The sequence below is a fragment of the Eucalyptus grandis genome, chromosome 8 (genome assembly GCF_016545825.1).
Source record: "Eucalyptus grandis isolate ANBG69807.140 chromosome 8, ASM1654582v1, whole genome shotgun sequence".
In the NCBI taxonomy this organism is placed as follows: domain Eukaryota; kingdom Viridiplantae; phylum Streptophyta; class Magnoliopsida; order Myrtales; family Myrtaceae; genus Eucalyptus; species Eucalyptus grandis.
The window spans coordinates 67636121-67642272 of NC_052619.1; positions in this window are offsets into that span (position 1 = coordinate 67636121).

Here is a 6152-nt window from a genome sequence, read left to right on the forward strand (position 1 = left end):
GAAATGGTTTCGGCTGTAATGAACTCAAATTGAAAAATGCCTAAATAAATTGCAACAGATAATTTGCTTCATATCAATAAAATGCACCCTGCTTATATGCACCTCTAGGAAGGTAACTTTGTACTAAACCATAGGTGACCCAAAGTTATGCAGCATATCAAAAGGAGTAACATTGTCTCCATTGCACAAGCAGACAACATCCGATCATAATCAATCGACAATCACTTTGAAAAAGACCCATTAAGAACATATTTCAGGTCACATCACATATACACATAGCTTCTCGTAGTTCATTGAGATTGAACTCACCTTCCTTGGTTTGCCGCCTACAATGATCAACAGCCCAAGCATAGACATGTGGCATGCGTATCATTTTCTTTGTTATGGAAGTCTTAAATGGGGCATGTATCGCATCTCTTCAATTCTATCATTATCCCACATATGAAATTGAACACCCATGCCAAAAGATGAATAAAGACTAAAAGCAAGCATGAAACCATCAATGACAAATAGTGTAATAGTTTACGTGCTAAACATGGAGATGAAAACATCGTATACCTTAGTGTATGAGCCGATAAGCAATTTAGCACATTTCAGTTGCCCACATGCCATATCTTATTCCTTGATTAGTCCCCTGGGCGAGAAGTCCTTTCGAAGCATTGCCCCCCAAAAACCATCAAGAACAACCATACGCTTCTTCACTTGACAATTTCTTCCAATTCGGGCGTTGTAAATGACCCATTCCTTGATGAATCAGTGTTTGCCCATCAAAGGATGATATATCCTGTAAAAGGAGAGACTGGTACAGAGCGTCTCTCTCATTCGCTTGACAAGGATCATATTTGCAATGCTCGTGGACAAATTCGAGATGAGCCTCAGTGATCTCATGGATGTTCGTGAGGACCATGAATAAGATTTCCTCTGCAGCAAAATTGCTTCCCTTCACCCTTGTGATTGACAGCCCTTGTAAATGATGACAATCATGGGCTTGAGTCCAGGACAGCAATGACCTTGGACGGCAAATGCCTCATATTACTCTAGACCGAACGATCGCTGAATCTCCTCCCGAACAACCAATTCGCATCGAAGACGGTGTTGGTGGGATTCATGGTAACCTGGTTCTTGGCAGCGTCGCCAATCAGTTTCTCTCATTTTCCGGTCATCCCACACCCCTCAAACATCTCTCTCCGACGATCACCATGGACGGACATGGGAATACTCCAAGATACAGAGAAACAAAGAATGACAAAAAAAAATGTGCTCAGATTTTCGATCTTAACAAAAATGAAACGTAAGTGAAATAGAGTCTACGCGATAATGAGATTATTAAATCACATCATATTCTCAGATTTAAACAAAATCGCAAATTACTTCGCAGGGATGTCTAAAGGGCATTTTGACAAACCGTTCTATGCGCTTGTTGAGTAGATATTCTCATGTACCGTCAATAGTCCAGTTAGCGCAAGGAAACTCGGGGAAATGTTGCCTGTGAAGGTGAGCAACGGGCCTTGGGCTTCGGATTCAAACAATTCGCGCGTAGTGCTAACCACAATTGTCCTATCTGTGGGTACAATGACCCCCACTATTCCTGAGTTTAATCGGTGCCACCAATGCGACACCAATTTGCGAACATAGGAACATTCCGGTCATATCTACTTGTGCCATCCACAGAAAAAAAAAGCAATACTTTAGAAAAGAGTATCACTTGTTAATAGATTGGCAATTGTTGGCGATCAAGTTACAGCCAACGAAAAGTTTTGATGGAGATGCAGTCACTTCGGGCTCTCAACCAAGCAGAGCACGCTTTGTGCTGTTTCAAAAATACAGCCGATTGCGATGAGCGATGATCATCAGCATCCGTGGAAGCCATCGAAGAACAGACCTAATTCTGCTCTCTTTTTCTCGTGGCCAACCTCTCACAATTTCTCTTCTGTCTCCTTTCCTCTCTTTCTCGGGCAGATCGCCTTTCCACCTCTCCTCGCACAAGCCCACAATCTCTGCAGACTAGACCGAGGCCGACTCGAAGAGAACCGGATAATCGTGCAATGCTCACTCCACTGGCAATAAATCATTCGTCTAGCATGCCCCGCAAAAGAGTGAGATACACAGCCATGCCACATATATCACAACCCGAAGCCTCTAAAGGAACTTCTGCTTCTGGTGATTGACTTTAACTTCATTGTTGCACAATTAAATCCGTAAAATTGTTGGTAAAATATGGCTTCGAATTGGGTAGAATAATGAAGATGAATATTTAGAGTACTCAAGTTGGACTTTGAGGCGTGATATCACTTTCTTTAAGGATTTATTTGCCCCACAACGTTATTAATGGTCCTTTGGCAAAAATCCTTCAGGATACAACAAAGTCTTAAAATGAGAATAATAGATAACAATTCTAGTATTTCTCTAGGGTCTCTCATGGAAAATAATTGAAAAACAATGGCTATATATTCTTTTGAAAGAAGACGAAAAAGGAAGAAGATAATTGTTTTTTATCTCAAAACAAACGTACTTATCTTTGTTTTTCGAATAGAAGCAAAGGTTGCAAAAGAACAAATGCAATTTTTCATGAACAAGTACATCTTTTACGTTGAAAAGACATAAAAATTCGAAATTAAATAAATAAAAAATAAAAAATAATCATAACTTTTCGTGAACAGTCACATTGTTTTTAATAAGACTATAATTAATTTTTTTATAGAAATAAATCCAGATTTTCATTAAATAATGATCATCGGTTAGTGTCAAATCTCGTCACGTGCGCACTCAAATCTTTTCGATGTGGGACAAGGCACATCTTCATTTGTTTATAAACAAATTACCAACAATAAGGGTCAGTGCAACCCTTATTGGTCACACGTCATGCAAGGGTTGGTCATTTTACAAGAAATGATAGGGTTCACTATTCTATGTGTATCTTCCGCTATCGAGTTCATATCCTTCAGACTTGAGAAGGTTAGCACAACCAAATGAAGGGCGTCATCACACTTTTTCATTTCAATCAACTAGCTTAATCAAACTTTAATTCAAGCTGCATACACATTGAGAGTTTATGATTATTGTGTAATGAGAGAGTTGAATGTGAGTTGTGTACTCTTATGAATCATTTAGCTCGATTAATGCACCATCAAACTAGTCAATATGCTTCGCATGATATGACATGGAAGTTAATCCATGCTAATAATAAAGGGTTTTATTCTGGACATTCAGTGTAAAATATGTAATTCAATGATCAGCCACGGCCATATGATTGATTGTATCGATAGCACATCAAACAGACAAGGTACTTAAGCTACATATAAACCTAATTCATATAATTCTCCAATTTTACAAAGGATTTTTATTCCATAGGCCATTGGCATAAAAATCCAATCTCCAAAACCGTGTCATCCGATGACCCATCTGGTTCTAAATCAAGAAAAATAGTAAGTCATAGAAGATTTGAAAGTTGAATCTTGGAATGAGCAAGTTGATGGACAATTTTTTAGGCGTGGTGCGGGCTCCATGAAATAGGCCCAATTGCAGCTTGCATGTTTAGAGAAAGTGCGACATTACATTGAAAGAAAGAGGGACGGTCGTAGCTAGGTGAAATAAGTCAACAGTGGGAACCGCCATTTTCAGTATGAGTTAGGTATATATTTATGAGACCTTTTTCATCCAACCATTTCATCGGCTCTATAAGTATCAATAAATGGACATGTCGTGCAACAAAAAAGTCTGAGAAGATCGCTTTCGCACGTTGTTTCATGCGCAATTCGTGCTAAAAACATTTTATTAGCAAAATAGACTAGATCGCGAAAAGAGAAATTGATGACAGACTATTCAACATGCACATGGGGACATGGTGATGGCAATCTTGACCAATCAGCTCTCAATTGGTCGTGACCTGAACCAGGCTAGTCTTATTGTTGCGCGGTCAGGAAGTGGGTTCACTATCCCCTGCACACGAAGCTCTCGTAGCCCCACTCCACCATTTAATTCGTATCGTCATTACTTTCATTGGCGGTTGGAAAATAGTCTGGGCGCAAATTTGGAACACTGAACCGTACGAAGTGGAGAAATCTTCATCCCTCCTGATCGGGGACGACGCGTTATTGGTTTCTAGCGCTTATAATGTTAGTTAGACCCTTCAAGCTAAGACGGATCGGCAAGGTGAGTTGCTAACGATGCTGTTTGATTGCTTCCTCTGAGGTTGGTGCCCTGATGATAAATACAGAAGAACTTCGTGCTCTCCACGGTGGTTTCTCTGCTTTAGGTTTAGTTTGCAAGCGCAGTTCAGAAAAGGTATCCAAAGGCTTATCTGTATCATGGGAAAGTCCTCAAAAATTTGCTCGTTTTGTACTAGATGGTCGCGTCAGTATTGAGTAGTATTTATTGTCAGTGGTCTCGGAGTAGAAAGCGAGAGGAAGACGTACGCAAGTGAAAGTGACCGAGTAACGCACGCCGAACTAGTTGACTGATTCTTTAACTCTCTTGAAATGTGTAGCACGAGGTTTCGTGTGGGATTGTAATAAACCAGATTTAGACGATGCATGATTGTTTTACTAGTTGCAATAAAGTGGAAAGTTTAGGATAGGTGATAATGTCTATTGGTGTTATGGCAAGAGGGTATTTTAGAAGGAATTGTCTTAAGTTAAAGAACAAGAAGGGTAAAAAGAAATTATAGTTAATTTTGTAAATGCTATTGCAAGCTGTAGCTAATGATAATTCAGATAATGTTGTTTTTTTTTTCTGTTTGTTATTAATGATTAGTCGTTTGATGGATAGATAATGATTTTGGTTGTCTGTTTCATACTACACCAAATATAAATCGATTTACTACTTATCAACGCACAAATAACAGTAAAAGTGCAGTTGAGACCAATACTGAATGCAATGTTGTCGGTATTGGTAATGTTAAATTAGAATGCATAATGGTATAATGAGGACATTGACTGGGATAAGACTGTTCCAAAGTTGAAAAAAAAAAAAAAAAAAACCTAATTTCCTTAAATGTCATGGATTCAATCGAGTGTCTATATATTTTAGAATGTGAAATTTTGATAATTATTCGTGGTGCTTTGGTAATAATGAAATGAATCAAGCATAGTGGCGTGTATGAACTTCAAGATGAGACAACGACATATTTTGCCACGGAGACGTCAGGTGCATCTGCTTGAGAGTCTGAATTATGGCATATGCGTTTGGGGAATATTGAAGAGAGAAACCCGAAGGTTGTAAGTGAAAGAAATCTGTTAGGTGATTATGTTGCTAATGAACTAAATGTATGCAAGTGTTATGATTTAGATCAATAACAGAAAGTGCAATTTGTACGATTATCATAGAAACCACAAATTACAAATTATCGCGATTTCCTTCAAGGGAGAGTATTAGATATATGTTAATGGTTATTGATGATTATTCGATGAAGACATGGGTGTTTGTGCTTAGACACAAGTTTGATATTATTATCAAGATCATGCAGTTGAAAGCTTTGATTGAAAATGAAACTAGTAAAATGATCATGCATGTGTTGATTGATAGCAGCATGAAGTTTTGCTCAAAATTATTAAATGAATTCTGATGAAGGAAGGCATAGTAAGACATCGCACTAGTGCCAATGAATTACAACAGATTGCAGAATTGATGAACAAAATGTTACTAAAGATGGCCCATAAAATGCTCTCTAGTGCTAGTATAGTTACAATATTCTAGCAAATGTGCTTACGTACGAGCTATCTAATAAAGAGATCATCATCGAATAAGATTAGATGTTGGACAACCGAAGAAGTGTGTTTGGGTAATATTGCTGATTATTTGGTTCTTAGAATATTTGGTTGCCCTTATTATGTTTGAGTTAGTAATGGTAAGCTCAATGGACGGGTACAAAGTATATATTCCTAAGTTATGCATAAGGTAAGCATGATTATTGATTATGGTGTCCAAAATTAAATTCACTTGTTATTATTAGAGAAATTACGTTTGATGAGTCTTTGATACTTCTAGCTATGAGTGATTATGATAGTATTTATACATATTTGAATGGTGTTCAACTTAAGGTGGAGTTGCAACTAGAAACTCTTGAAGTAGTGGATACGAGTATTAACGAGATAATAGACATGGATAGTACTTGTAGCGAGTGGAACCTATAAAGCCAACGATCTTTACTGCTT